The following is a 15,231-nucleotide window of genomic DNA, read 5'->3' on the forward strand; positions in this document are numbered from 1 at the left end:
TCACTCATTCATGCCAAGTGTGTGACTGCAGGTAAACACTGGTGTTTGAAAGGGGGTTTGACCTAGGATAACCTTTGGAAACTTTTATTTATATCTTTTCAATGATAGCAGCACAAATATTTTTTCTGGCAACATTTTTTCAGTCTGGCTAAAAGTCTGTTTAGTCTATCTCATAATCATGACCGTTATGTCATACTGAACAACAGTTGTATTTGATTCTAATTTTAATGATTCTATTTCAGGTGGAATTGCTGTATGATTGCTGTGTCCTGTGGCCCATGACCTGTGTCAGCCCGGTTCTGGATGTGGCCTTGCTGAGTTATCTGTAGCATGGTGCTCGGCTATCTGGGAGGTGGTCTGAGTTGGTTCTGTGCTCTGTGGTGGCAGCTGGTTTCCTGGTGCTTGGGGCGGTTCCAGAGTGCACCTGATCCTTGGAGGTCTCACACTTCACATCCCAGCACACGCACGAACACATGCTTGTTGATGTTTGTTGTTCATTGTTTACATGTTTATAGTTGTTCATCCCACGTTTTGTTGATGATTCTTAGAAATGTTTCTTCACAGGTGCAGCAGCTGGTTGCTGTTTTTTATGTTGGTTTCCTAGTTGTTTTTATTTTTCTCTCTTATTTACTTGTTTGTCCTCTATCAATCCTCTTTATTCCAGACTGGTTCAGCATTTACATGCTGATGTGGCGATACATAACCCAAACCAATATTACAATAACATAAACTCCTACACGAAAGGCTCCTCTTGATAGAGCAAATCTGTTCAGCACTTTCTGACAGACAGACCACCATTCTTCTGTCATGTTGCTGTACAGGACATTTTTAGAGTTTTTCTTTTTAAAGATAAATAGTATTACATTTAAAGAGCAATACTTTCACATTATCATTTTCCCACACTTTCTGTATACCTGTATTTGGTTGTTTTTCAATAAAGAATGACAAATTATTTAAGTTTATGGTTTTTTAGCACACAAATATCTATCTTTAAAAAAACTCTTCAAATATCTACAAAGCTAATATTTACATAACAAGTATGATTGGGTTGTGCAATACGGCAGCCTCTAAGGTTTATTTTAGGAAGATTTTTAAACCAAGTAAAGTTAGTAAAGAACACATTTCTATTGGCTGCTAAGAAACTGTTGGACTTAAAAGAGGCCTGTTGTAGAAACAACTTGGCATGAATGATGCTTCCCTCCTTTTTGTCTTAACCAAAGAAATTCCAGTAATTGAGCAAAAACATTTATTTTTTTACATCACATTTTATAAAATAACAGGACACAAAGTGTCGGTACAGGAAGATGTGATGTGAGGATGCACAACAACGGCACCATTTAAGCTAGAAATAAGTGTAGCCATAACACTGTTAACAAACCTCCTGGCCTTCTCAATTTTAGCAAGTTTTACACCTGCCCTCCAGCTACACCTTTGGGTGATGGATGACATGATGATCATCATATGAGGGTGTAGAAGGTGAAGCCGGTGCAGGTCCTCCTTCATAATGTTGACCAGCTTCACACTGCTGACCACTCCCATGTCATTGCCGCCACAGTGAATGGGAAGGACATCAGGAGCTGCTCTTCCCTGCAGGGAGTGGAAAAAGAAGGGGAGAAGGTATTTCCACCTCGGTCTGCCCCAATCGAACCAGGAGACACGGACGTCAGGGAGGCCAAGGTTGTCCATACTGCAGCTCTCTGGGCACCACGCCTCACGTAGCTGTCTCCAATGATCCAAATGGCTATGGAGAAAAAAATAACAGGTTTGGCCTAGCTGCTTAAACTGCAAAACCATACATGAAGTGGTCAAGACAGGTTCATGGTACTTACACTTGCTGCTTTGTGTAGCCGACGTTGAAGACACGCAAGCTGCCATGGTGACCTTTTAACAGATCTCAGAAAAAAATGTAATAAAAGAATGAAACTTAAAAACTCCCAGACCTCATTTCATGATTGCTAATCAGCTATGGCTGATTTATTGTTTGGATCACAGTGAGTTACACTAATTCTAATATATTTTTATTTCTATTTCTATTATACATACATACTTTTTAATTATTATTTTCACATGGCTGTTATCGGGCTCTCTTGTTCTGGTTCTGATGATAATTCAGTTTCTTCCAGTAAGTTATCTTGTGCTTACTTCATCTGTATAATGTCTCTTTACTTTTGGTGAATTGTGCTGAGTCCAGAATAAAGGCTAGTTGGCTGTACAAGATACAAACAAGTATTACGTTTTAGAAATATATGAAATGTACGGAGCCCCTCTGATGACATGGTCCAAAAAATAAATAAATTGTGGCCACGAAATACTATTTTGAGGGCACGTTATAGCTATTTCGTGGCCACAAAATACTTATTTGTGGCCACGAAATAGCTGCCCAGCCCAGATGTGCTCACTTGTGCACCTGTGAGCCGTGGTTCCGCTGGAACGCGTCTGCAGCTGTCATAGATCGACCTTTTTCCCCATCACTTTCATTTTTTAAATAGTAATTCATAAACATTCAATACCATTACAATTTCCTTTGATTTCATTTTAAATAAATATTTAGAGTCCCCAGGTAGCACATAAAAATGCAATTTAACGGTTTTCTTAAAGTAGAAACGTTTAACCTGTGCGGCCAGAGCGCTCTCCTTCCTTCTGCGCTGCGTAAACCTGAACTGGTAACCTACTTGTGTGTAATGTCTGTAGGGAAAAGCTATAGCCATGAGGTTCACTTTTGCCTCAGACCGACCTATTGCTGTTTTATGGTGTGGCTGAATCTGCGATCCGCTGCCATGCGGACTGGAATAACAAATGCTGCAGTAACAGGAGTTGTGGTCAGGTTCGGAGTCACTGGCTGGAGCGGACCCGACTTTAATACGTCATCCCAAAATAGAAGCTAATATCTTAATGTGGCGAGGCAAAGGTGGTAGGGGGTTTACTGGTACTAAACAGAATGTTAAGTAAAAAGATTGAAACAACGCCACCTTGGGAATTTCACCCAAGGAAAATAAAATTGGTACCTTTTAGGCACACATAGGTTCAATGCTCTCACAAAGGCAGCAGAAACAAGGTGTACGCACGGTCCACAATTTTATTTCATGTTTTGTTAAAAGGACAGCAATTTAAACTACTAATTTAAAAATAGAAAGGAAGAATTAAAACAAGGGAAAGAAAATAATTAGTATTACCAGGCTGGAGCTTACCAAGGTAAGGTGGACCCACTGGAGGTTCTAGCAACAGCACAAACTAAATACTAAAAATCACCCGAAGCACCAGTGAACAGTCACACAGATGTGAAGGAGGGCCCACACCAACTCGCACACAGAAGAACCACTGCCACCACCCTTGGCTCCAGCCTGGACAAAACAAATCAAAGTTAAAAACCACAATAAAATAAACTCTGTTAAAATGTACAATAGTGCTCCAGAATCCTCTTGCGTCAGAGGGGAGAAAGGATCTCCCTTTCCACTCCAACCAACACGCTGGGTGGGAGAACGTCTGGCGGCGGAGCACCAGCACTGGTTAAAATCCTCGTTATGGTCTGAGTGAGCGGCGGCCCAAACAGATCCCAGTAGGTTGGTCCGCTCTATCGAACCGCTCCTCGGTTGAGGGGGGAGTCACAGCAGTGACTCAAAAACACTTTGTCATAGCACCACAACACCTCGGGCCCTAAAAAGAAAAATGGTAATAAACCTTATTAACCCAAGAAAAGATTATTCATACTGGGCGTGCCGCACATACATACCACGCCGACAGCAATAGATCACCTAGAAGGCAAGCACGCTTCTTTTCCAACAGCACGCGGTAACGTTACAGCTTTCATCAGGCTTCCAAATGTCGCCTCTGTCTGTATATAGCCTATATCAGTTATCACCAATCTGCTTTTTAACAGCTGATCAAAATACTCACCGCGATCCACACGCATCCAGTTTACGCTGCCACTGTTCCAAAATACAGCTTCTGTTTGGGTAGTGCAGCTACTTCCGTAAACAAGGAAGGAAACACTGCCCGAGTCTGCTTTTTATACCCACAGCTCCCCTACTGGTGACTGGCGGGGTCAGCAGATTACCTCATCCTGCTATTCCGTGGCCACAAATAAGTATTTCGTGGGCACGAATACGTATTTCGTGCCCACGTTATAGCTATTTCGTGGCCACAATTTATTTATTTTTTGGACCATGTCATCAGAGGGGCTCCGTAGAAATGTATTTAGCCTGCTAATTTATCTCAAATACTAATAACTACCGTATTTTCTGGACTATAAGTTGCACTTTTTTTTTATAGTCTGGCTGGTCCTGCGACTTATACTCCGTAACGACTTATATACCAAATTATGTAGGCTATACCGCGCTGCTGCAGGCTGGCTCTGGACCAGGAATGAGATCCCCTGCCCCGCTGGGAATAAAAACACAGCCATCACCTGCTGGAGCCTGTTGCACACTGGATCTGGCCCAGGTTTCAGCTCCTCTGCCCCGCCATCACCTACTGCAGCCTGTGGTGCACTGCTGCGGGCCGGTTCTGACCCGCGACTGAGCTCCCCTGTCCTGCTGGCAGGGTTTCAAACACCGCCATCCTCTACTGGAGACCGTGGCGCGCTGCTGCGCTGCGTTGTTTATTCTGTTATTGTTACCGGTACTTGTCATGCAAAATGAAACGCTTGGTCTCAGATTTTGTAAGAAAAATAATAAAATGTCCCCCCAAAATGCGACTTATATTCCAGTGCGACTAATATATGTTTTTCTTTTCTTCATTATACTTTTTATGGCTGGTGCGACTTATACTCCGGAGTGACTTATAGTCCGGAAAATACGGTACGTTAAAAATATTGAAAACTTGCTCAAAGGAAAATATATTTTAATTAAGGAAATAACTTATAAACTTACCGATTTAATACATTTTTATTCACAGAAAGATAGTTTTCATGAAAAAGTGCTGCAAACCTCCACACAAACTCCGTGTGAGCTTCAGGTCGCTGGTGTTCCACAGAGTTAGCTCCGGTTGTAGCTAGGTAGCTACCTCCATTAGCTTATGTCCCACCTCCGCGTTAGCTTTCGATTATCTTCAGGTTAGCTTGTAGCTAGTTCGACCGGGTGGCGTCCTTTGATCCCAGCCTTACAGCCCCACCCTCAGCTCCACCTCGCTTCCCTTTTGTGGAATTGTCTGGGCTTGACGGAACCTGTGACACGGTCAAAATGGAGGTGATAGCCACCTCCAATTTTTCTTCCAAAATGTGTTATCGGGGCTATGGAAACCCATTGTCCATATATGTATGTGTCGATGCTTCTCACCGACACAGCCCCTCCCCACAGGGAGTCAGACAGGCTGGCTAAGTGAAGCAGGAGTCGGAGGTGGGGCACAGACACAGGTGTCAGAGATGAGACGGCAGCAGCTCAGCGAGTTCTTCTCATGGGCAAAAAACGAAACAAAGGCAATGTGAGTTGGTACTAATTTTATTCCAAGAGGATAATTGTATTTTTGGTCAAACGTTAGACTGGCTGACTAATGTAAACATCTTGCTAAGCAGCGTTAAACATTAAGCAACATCAGTAGTCAACAAAAAATGGCAAATTTGACATTAACAGACAAAAACCATTTGACACGAAATAAAAAAAAAGTAGAATCTCCACTTAAAAATGGAGTTTGTAAGTATGATTGTTGCTTAATTGTGACATTCTTATCACATTTTATTTTTAAACCTTATTCATGTCACTTTTTTCATATAATTGATCAGAGGAAGTTCAGCAGGAAAATGATGAAGAAGGAAAGACAGAGAGCCAGACCTCGTCTCACATTACCGGTCGGCAAGATGGTGCCTGTGCTTGGCTTAGCCGCGGCCACCGGCCACTTTTTCAAACTTTTCTCCACTAACCTCTTTTCCACCTTGCTCCTGTCTGCGATCTTCTTCAGTAGTGTCCCTGCTACCATCTCCTATGATCGCCAGACTCTTTTGTCCATCCGTTCGTTCACGATCGCCCAAGATGCACCGAGGATTTACCATCCTGTTTGTTTACCTGAGCGGCGCACCGGCCCGGAAGCAATCGACGATCCAGAGCTGCGCACCTCTAGTGATGTTTGTCCGGTCCCGGGAAAACATCGGCGGAAAAGAGGTAAACGAGCAGGAATCCAGGTGAGAATAAGACTTCTTTTAAAGCGTGGTTTATCTGGTAAACATCGGCGCGATCTTCTAGCTTCTTGTCCTTTGTTTGGTGACCTGAGCGCCACTTCCGCATTTCCGCCAGGCCGCTTTGCGACGCGGTTCATCCGTCCAAGTTTTTCAAGGTCGGTTTATCCTCATTCCTCAGTGGTTTTTCCTCCTGTTCCCTCCATAAGTGGTTGTTATAAACACTGTGGATCTAACCCTGCTAATTTACGTCCACTAACTCCAGCTGTTTCTGTAGTTTCTGATTCCTCCACCTCACTCAGTATGGCTCTATTAAATTCCCGCTCTGTTAACAATAAGACTTTCCTTCTCAATGATCTAATTCTGTCTAAAAACCTGGATTTTCTGTTTCTGACTGAAGTTTGGCAGCAAACATCTGATTATTCTGGTCTGATTGAACTTTGCCCGAGTGGTTTTTCTTTTCTTAGCCAGCCTCGGGGTTCTGGTCGTGGTGGAGGCCTAGCTGTTGTTTACAGAGACCATCTTCCATGTAGCTCTACAACCTCTGGTCACTTTGCTTCCTTTGAACTGCAGCTGATTTAAGTCGGACGTAAGAACCCGTTCTACTGTGTTGTGGTTTATCATCCACCTGGTCCAAACAGTTATTTCCTTCAGCAGTTTAGTGACTTTCTATCCTCCACTGTGAAGCTGTCCAGACTGGTGATTGTTGGTGACTTTAACATCCACGTTGATGATCCCTCCGATCTCTTTGCCATTAATTTCTCCAGCCTTATGGACACCTTCGGCTTTACCCAGCATATTTCTGGCCTCACACACACCAGGGGGCACACTCTAGACCTTGTTTTTACCCTGAGTCTAAATGCAGACAGTGTTTGTCCTGAGGACGTTTATATTTCAGATCACCATTACATTTTCTTTAACTTGTCAGTTTCTGCGTCCCCACCTCCTGCTCGCCGTATGGTTAGTTCTCGTTTTCTTAATGAGAGCACAGCTAGCAATTTTTCTGCTGCTTTTGATCCACCCTGTTCTTCTGATAACGACCCAGATTCCTTAACTTCTCAGTTTAACGAGCACTGCTTCTCCATTCTGGACAACATCTGTCCTGTCAGAACCCCATCAGTTCCTGCAGTGAACCCTACTCCCTGGTTTAATGACAGCCTTCGCAGCCTGAAGCGCCAATGCAGAAAAAGTGAGCGTTTGTGGAAGAAAACCCATCTCCACGTCCATCTGCTGCACCTAAAGGATCTTCTGACATCCTTTAACTCGCTCCATTAAAATCAAGTCGAAAGAAATCCAAGCCAGACCCATGGCTGAACGAACAAACTCGTTCCTTGAGACAAAATTGCAGGAGACTGGAACGTAAATGGATAAAAGATAGGCTTACTGTATCCTTTGAGGCCATGCGAGAGGCTTGGTCTCAGTACTAAAGAGCAGTCAGAGGCGCGAGAAATCGATTTTTTGCCAGCATTGTCACGGCTAATTCCAATAATGAAGGTGTGTTATATAAAACCATAAATGCAGTGCTTTCCCCAGTTCAAAAACTATTTTCCTCTGTGTCCGCTGACTTGTGTAGCCAAATTCTGCAGTTTTTCTTAAATAAGATTACTGTAATCAGAGCTCAAATTCACCAATCCAACCTTGTTCCTGATTCATTTATCCCCTCTCACGGGCAACTTCAAAGCTTTCAGCCCATCACTTTGCCCTATCTAGAAAAAACTGTTGCAGCCATGAAACCCTCTGGCTCCCCAGATGATGTTATCCCACCTCGCCTCCTGAAAGAGGTGTTTCCTTTAATTAGCAATAGCATGCTAGGCATTATAAATAGTAGCTTGACATTGGCTGAAGTTCCTCAAGCCTTTAAACACCTGTTCTACAGCCAGTCTTGAAAAAACCCGGCCTTGATCCCACCGATTACTCTAATCTGCGACCAATCTCTAAATTACCGTTTTTATCTAAGGTACTTGAGAAAATAGTGTATGCACAGTTGATTAAACATTTAAATGAAATTCAGGTAATGGACATCTATCAGTCTGGTTTCAGAAAACAGCACAGCACTGAAACTGCTCACGTTCGGGTCTTAAATGACATTTTTCTGGCTTTAGATTCAGGTTTCCATGTGGTTCTGGTACTTTTGGATCTATCCGCAGCATTCGACACGATCGATCATGACATTTTGATCACAAGACTTCACGCTTGGGCTGGCATTTCAGGCACAGCCCTAGATTGGTTTAGGTCATACTTTTGGAACAGGTCTGCGAGGGTCATGTTGGATGGCTGTTCATCTGAATCACAGCCTTTACGTTGGGGTGTCCCACAAGGTTCAATACTCGGCCCGTTACTGTTCAACCTTTATATACTGCCCTTAGGAGCCATTTTCAGAAGACACGCTGTCCCATCTTTATGCTGACGACTGTCAAATCTACTTTTCATTTAAGCCAACTCAATCAACGAAAGTTCTGTCTGATTGTATCCTTGAGGTCAAGCAATGGCTAGCTGATAACTTCCTCCATCTTAATGACTCCAAAACTGACTTAATCGTTTTCAGCCCTTACAGTACCACGGCTACTCATCAACCTGACCTCAGCTATCTCTCACCTAATGTATCCTCTGTAATCTCCAACCTTGGAGTAAAAATGGATCAAGCTCTGAAGATGGATGCCCAGGTCAATAACACAGTTAAATCATGTTTTTACCAACTAAGACGCATCTCGAAACTAAAGCACATCCTGAGTGTCCGTCTTCTGAAATCTGTGGTCCACACTTTCATCACTTCAAGGCTGGATTACTCTAACTCCTGCTTATATGGCATCAGTAAATCAGCTCTTTCCAGACTTCAGCTGGTACAGAATTCAGCAGCAAGGTTGCTGACTGGAGCTAACAGAAGACAACACATTTCTCCAATTCTGAAATCTCTCCACTGGTTGCCCGTGCAGTTCAGGATAAATTTCAAAATTATGCTTCTGACTTACAAATCCTTGAACCATCAAGCTCCTCCATATCTGTGTGAACTTCTCCATTTCTACAACCCGCCGCGTGCTCTCAGGTCCGAAGATAAGCTCCTCCTAGCTGTTCCGAATGCTCGTTTAAAAAACCGTGGAGAAAGGACTTTCTCTGTCTGTACACCGACACTGTGGAACGCATTACCACTGCTAGGGAGGCAAGCACCAACAGCTAGCATTTTTAAATCACGCTTGAAAACTCACTACTTCAACCTAGCATATACCACATAATTATGAACATCACTTAGATCAACATTGTTGAAAAATGGAATTCACAATATCAACTTCCGTACTATTGAGGTTCTTCTTAAAATGTTTTTCTAATTTTTAGTCTCCCTGTGTCTTATTGATTTTTAGCTGTTAGTTTTGGGGATTTTTGTTGTATTTCTTTTTAATCTTTGATCTGTGTTCGTCCGACATGATTGTATAACGCGGTTTAAATTCACTAACATTTTTGCTGTACAGCGCCTTGTTTGGTTGTAATGCCATGTTGAATGCGCTTTATAAATAAAATTGGATTGGATTCAACTTTGCAGTCAGAGATGCTAGGGTTTCCTATTTCTCCAACCTGGTGTCCCAGAGCAAAGGGAACCCCAAGGTGCTGTTTAACACCATCAGCAGCATCGTGTCTCCTGCCTCTCCTACAGCCTCCATCCACTCTGTTACAGACTGTGAGAACTTTCTGTCTTTCTTTGTGGACAAAGTCAATAAGGTTAGATCTAGCATCTCTCCTTCAGCCTTATCGCCACCTCTTCTGACTCCAACCAGGCCCATCATCCTAGATAGCTTTGCTCCTGTTTCTTTGCCTGAGTTAACCAAACTAGTTAACTCTATGAAGACCTCTGCATGCCCCCTCGACATCTTACCCTCATCTTTGTTTAAAAGTGCTTTTCAGTCCATCGGTCCCAGCGTGCTCTCTATAATTAATGCGTCTCTCGTTTCTGGTCAGGTCCCTGCTTACTTTAAGAATGCTGTAATCCACCCGCTTCTTAAAAAAACCGAGTCTCGACCCCTCTCTCCACAGCAGCTTCAGGCCCATCTCTAAACTTCCGTTCATCTCCAAGATCTTGGAAAAGGTTGTGGCTAAACAACTCACAGCTGCTCTTGATGAACATAACATCTATGATAGCTTCCAGTCAGGTTTTCGTAGAGCTCATTCTACTGAAACCGCTCTTCTTAGGGTCTCTAATGGCCTTCTGACCCACAGTGATGCAGGGGACTGTTCTGTTCTGGTCCTGCTGGACCTGACTGCAGCCTTTGACACTGTTGACCATCACCTGCTACTGGAGAGGCTGAGAGACTGGGTAGGCCAATCAGGATCTGCTCTGGAGTGGTTTTCCTCTTATCTCTCTGAGCGCTCCTTTTCTGCGGTCGTCTCCAAGTTTAGGCCCTCCACCACCTCTCTTACCCATGGTGTCCCACAAGATTCTGTGCTGGGGCCTCTGCTCTTCCTCCTCTATCTGCTTCCTCTTCAGCACATCCTGAGCTCCTTCAAAGGAATCTCCTACCATCTTTATGCAGATGACATCCAAATGTACATCTCCTTTAAGCCCCATGAGAGGTCTAAGCTGCAGCTGTTACACACCTGCTTAGACTCTATCAAAACCTGGATGGCTGGGAGCTTTCTTCAGCTGAATGAAGATAAGACTGAGATCCTCATTTGTGCCCCAGACAAGCTGGTTCCCAAAGTCAGAGACTCTCTTGGTCAGCTTGCTTCCCACACCAAACCTTCCGTCAGGAATCTTGGTGTGACCTTTGACCCAGCTCTCACCCTGGATTTTCATGTCAGTTCTCTTGTTCGCTCTTCCTTCTTCCATCTCAGGAACATTGTTAAGCTGAGTCCCATTCTGTCTCGCTCTGAACTTAAGACAGTTATCCACACCTTCATCTCCTCACGCTTAGACTACTGTAACTCTCTTTTCATGTGTCTGAGCAGAACCTCCCTGAACCGTCTACAGGTGGTTCAGAATGCCTGTGCTCGGCTTCTGACCAAGTCCTCCAAACACACCCACATCACCCCGCTTCTCCTCCAGCTTCACTGGCTGCCAGTCAACTTCAGGGTTCATTTCAAGATCCTGGTTCTGGTCTATAGGGCCTTACATGGACAAGCACCATCTTACATTGGTGATCTTCTTAGTCCCTACACCCCCAGCAGGTCCCTGAGGTCCAGTGATCAAAGCCTACTGGTTGTGCAGCGCACCAGGCTAAAGACCAAAGGTGACAGATCATTTGCTGCTGTGGCCCCCAGACTCTGGAACTCTCTCCCCCTGAGTCTGAGATCAGTGGACTCAATGGTCTCCTTTAAAAAGCAGCTGAAGACTCACTTGTTCAAGCTGGCTTTTGTATGACCTTCTTCACCACTCTCTCTTTATTCTGCTCTCCCCACCTATTCCACCTTCCTCAGGATCCACTGATTTCCCTCTTTCCTATTCACTCTCTCTCTTTCTTAACATTTTTTCTTTTAAATCGCAATTGCTTATTCTTGCTCATTTTAAATATATTTTTAAACATTTTCGAAATGCTTTTTTATATTTTTACAATTTTTTATATTTTTTGTTTTTGTGAAGCGCCTCATGATTTTTACCTTGAGAGGTGCTATAGAAATGATATTTTCTTCTTCTACCTGCTGAGGTGCAGGTAGGTGCTACAATGAAGAGTGAGATTTTAGATAGATGATGATGAGAGGTCGATTTGAATGTGATAATAAGTTAACACAGTTACATTTATTTAATCCCATAACAAGTAGGGTTGGGCAGTATGGCATAAGAATAAAATAAAATTTGTACATGCTTCCTTAGAAATATTTGAAAAAGCAAGTGTTAAACTGCATTCTGGTGCATTTAGACTGCAATTTAGGCCACTGTTTTTTCTTTTGGCCATCTGAATAATAATTTAGTTCCAGCTGTTGTTGTGAGTGAATTATTTCTTTTTTCATTCTGTCAGAAGCAAACAGATTTTTCAGATTGTTGGTCAGCATTGTTGGCTGAAGTAGTTTAAAATATTCTGATGAGAGTCGGATCAATTCAGACTGAATATTCACAGCTTTAGTCTCGTATTAAATCTGTTTACACATCTCTACCCATATGTATAAGATGATATATCCTACATTCATATTATTAAATAAAAATAAAACAGTACTGACATGAAAACAGCTTTTATTTAAAACGTCCACGTTGGTAATCAAACCTGGATCTGACTAATGGGGACATTAAGTCTCCTCCCCTTCTGGTTGGCTCATGGGTCCCCGATAAAAAAATAAAATAAAAATTAATGTTAGTGAACTAGGTTATAAAAGTTATTTTCTTGTCTTTCTGGGCTTTGCCTTACACCTTGAGTCACATCTGTCAGGCTTTTCATATCCTAGAGTATCACCGTTTATTTTCTATCAGAAGCTAATGCAGGAGATAGCTGTAGGAGACTATTTTCATGTTCAGCCTGCATGAAAAACTCAGAGTGACCGATTATAATCAGAAATAATCATTAAATAAAATTTTTTCAGTGAGGTTGACCTACACTCACCTAAAGCATTATTAGGAACACCTGTTCAACTTCTCCTTAAAGGCCCAGTGTGTGATATTTTTACCTTCTTACTATAAATCCTGTTTCCAGTTAACAAACTTGTTTTTCACTAATATTTCTCACCAACATCAATTCTAAATATTCCTCTCAACTTGAAATTATACATTTTTATATACATAAACTGTGGTCAGTGCTCTATGGTCATCCACCATCTTAAAATACAGTAGCTGGAAGCACGAAGTCTGTTAATTCAACTAAAAAATAAAAAAGAATAGCTACACCGTTGCTGTACTTGTTAGTTTGAATAACAAAACAATTAAATCAAAAGACATATATAATTTGTCAGTCCGTCATCATGTCCAGCACAAGAAAGCTGCATATGTTAGGATCCCCGCCTGCAATTAGCTGGACGTCAGCCTCCGATTAGTGTCTCTGACTCCCAAACTCACCTCAAGTTGTTCATTTGTCTTTTCGTAACAGAACTCCCGATCCAGTCCCAACATGTCCGTTCCAAAGTCCTTCTACTCAAGTCTCCTCTCTTCCTGCAGCCTGCCATCTCTCCCAACACGCTCCAGCGCACGTCAGCTAACCAGTGGCTAAATCAGCATTGTTTACTTAATCTCCACAACACTTTACTAATGGCAATGTAGAAGGGGTAATATGTTGTTGCTTTTAAGCTTAATATATTACCTTTACTTATGACCAATAAGATGTGATATTCTATATAAATATAGGATATCAACCTTATTGGTCTTTGAATGTTTAATCAAAAGAATTAGGATTTGTTGCTTTTTCAGTGATCATAACACATTTCGTATTAATTCAGACAAAGTCAGGTTTATAAAAAGTAAGAAATTTATCTTCTAAAGAAATTTAAAAAAAGATAAGTTATAAATAAGACGAATGTGATGGATGAATATAAATGGATGGAATGTGATGTATGATGATTGAATGGTGTGTGTTTATCAGAACCTTGTATCTAGAAGAAACTGAGTTCTGGGTGTGAAAAGAATTTGGTCTGCATTAAACTATAAGTGATGGTTTATAAATCGGCATCAGATGCAATCTGTCATGCCTACGTACCCTTTCTGAGACCCCCAGGGTAGATCCGGAATGAGTCGAAGTCCGTGGACTCCATGGCACCGAGGTCCGTAGGAGAAACTGCAGCACTGGTCTTCGAGTTGTCTCCAGGTCACAACAGGTAGTTGTCTGCGTCTATGAAGGTCTCTTAAGGAGTCAGAACTGTCATGGTCTGCGTCAGCCCCTTCCTTTTTTGTGCCTCCTGGTGTCCTTCATCCCTCTCTAGATTCCCTCTTGTGTCCCTTTGTTCCCCAGCTCCTCTTGTGCTCCACTCCAGGTTCCCCCCTTGTGCTCTCTTAGCGCCCTTATGCGTCCTTGTCTGCATCCCAGTTATGTGTCTTATGTTGTAGCCCTTTGGCGCCCTCATGTGTCCTTTTTCTGCGTGTCAGTTTAGTGTCTTATGTTATCTTTTCTACACTTTCCTCCCAGGTCAGCGCCAGCCTCGTTGTCCCCAGCTCAGTGTGTGTGGGTGTATGTGCTATGTCCTCCTCCAGCTAGTTTGTGTGAGTCCTTCCCTCTGTCTTTAGGTAATTGTTGTTTAGTTTTGTGTTTAGGTATTTGCCCTCCTCTGTTTCTGTTTTCCCCATTGAGTTGATTAGTTTCACCTGCCTTCCCTCCAGCCTTCACTCCACACACCTGCTTCCTGTTTCCTTAATTTGTCTCCCAGTCTATTTAAGCCCGGTCTTGTCTCTGTCTTGTGTCGGTCCATTAATTTTGTTTGTAGTCATTTTCGTCCCTCTGTGTTTATTCCAGTTTTTGGAATTTGGAATTTTTGCTTCCAGCTTGGATATTCTTGGTTTTTGGCTCACCTAAAAATAAAGAACTTTTACTTTATCATCATCCTTGCCTCCTGTCATCCTGGGTTCTGCATCTTGGGTCCTCACCACCGCTAGTGATGATGATATGAAGCCTTTTGAACCAACAAAGCTTTACAATCCAATTGTATTGAAAAAAGGTCCAAGGTTTGATGCTTCAAAACTCTGTGAGGACATCTGCTGGTAAATGTTTGTATTTCATTGTATTGTCAGCCAATTCTACTGAAACTGAATGGTGTATTGAACTTTATGGACAAATAAAGCATTAAAAAGCTTCCTCAGGATCATATAATAAAAGCATCTTGAATTTGAACATTACATTGAATATACTAAAATTGCTTTTCTTGGTGTGAATACTTGAAATGAAACAATGTTTATTTATATGGAATATGTGATGAAACATATCCAATTTACACATATTAACATTCTCTACATATTCAAATATTTTACTTTTCACATTTCTATTGGATTATTAGGCAGGAATAATTAGCTCAATTTATGTATCTTTTTTAGAAATAGAGTAACAAAATGATGATTAGGAAATTCACATAAGGATAGGACATACTAAATTCCATTACACGTACAACCAAACTGAAAAGCTCATCAACTAATATATTAATTACCAATAAAAGAAGAAAAATCATACCAAACTAGATTTTAATTTATTAAAGGAAAATGACAGACGGTCTAAAAGATATAGCCCTACAATATG

The 15,231-nt window shown here is 42.1% G+C and overlaps 3 long non-coding RNA genes across 5 annotated transcripts; 1 reads left to right on the forward strand and 2 right to left on the reverse strand.

Moving 5' to 3' along the window:
* Positions 1 to 1,232: 1,232 nt before the first annotated feature.
* On the reverse strand, positions 1,233 to 1,990 carry LOC139065947 (uncharacterized). Its single transcript, XR_011518918.1, has 2 exons — positions 1,830 to 1,990; positions 1,233 to 1,741 (listed from the first exon to the last, which is right to left on the reverse strand). It is a non-coding gene; the product is annotated as an uncharacterized lncRNA (long non-coding RNA).
* Positions 1,991 to 3,058: 1,068 nt separating this feature from the next.
* Positions 3,059 to 4,827, reverse strand: LOC139065926 (uncharacterized). Of its 3 annotated transcripts, none has more exons than XR_011518907.1 (3): positions 3,895 to 4,827; positions 3,753 to 3,832; positions 3,059 to 3,654 (listed from the first exon to the last, which is right to left on the reverse strand). It is a non-coding gene; the product is annotated as an uncharacterized lncRNA (long non-coding RNA). The 3 variants fall into 3 exon arrangements; XR_011518901.1 differs by having other exon boundaries at positions 3,731 to 3,832; XR_011518895.1 differs by having other exon boundaries at positions 3,059 to 3,832.
* A 194-nt stretch (positions 4,828 to 5,021) lies between these two features.
* Positions 5,022 to 15,231, forward strand: LOC139065958 (uncharacterized). The gene is made up of 2 exons (XR_011518928.1): positions 5,022 to 5,418; positions 13,105 to 15,231. It is a non-coding gene; the product is annotated as an uncharacterized lncRNA (long non-coding RNA).

Source organism: Nothobranchius furzeri, chromosome 2 (genome assembly GCF_043380555.1).
Source record: "Nothobranchius furzeri strain GRZ-AD chromosome 2, NfurGRZ-RIMD1, whole genome shotgun sequence".
Taxonomy (NCBI): domain Eukaryota; kingdom Metazoa; phylum Chordata; class Actinopteri; order Cyprinodontiformes; family Nothobranchiidae; genus Nothobranchius; species Nothobranchius furzeri.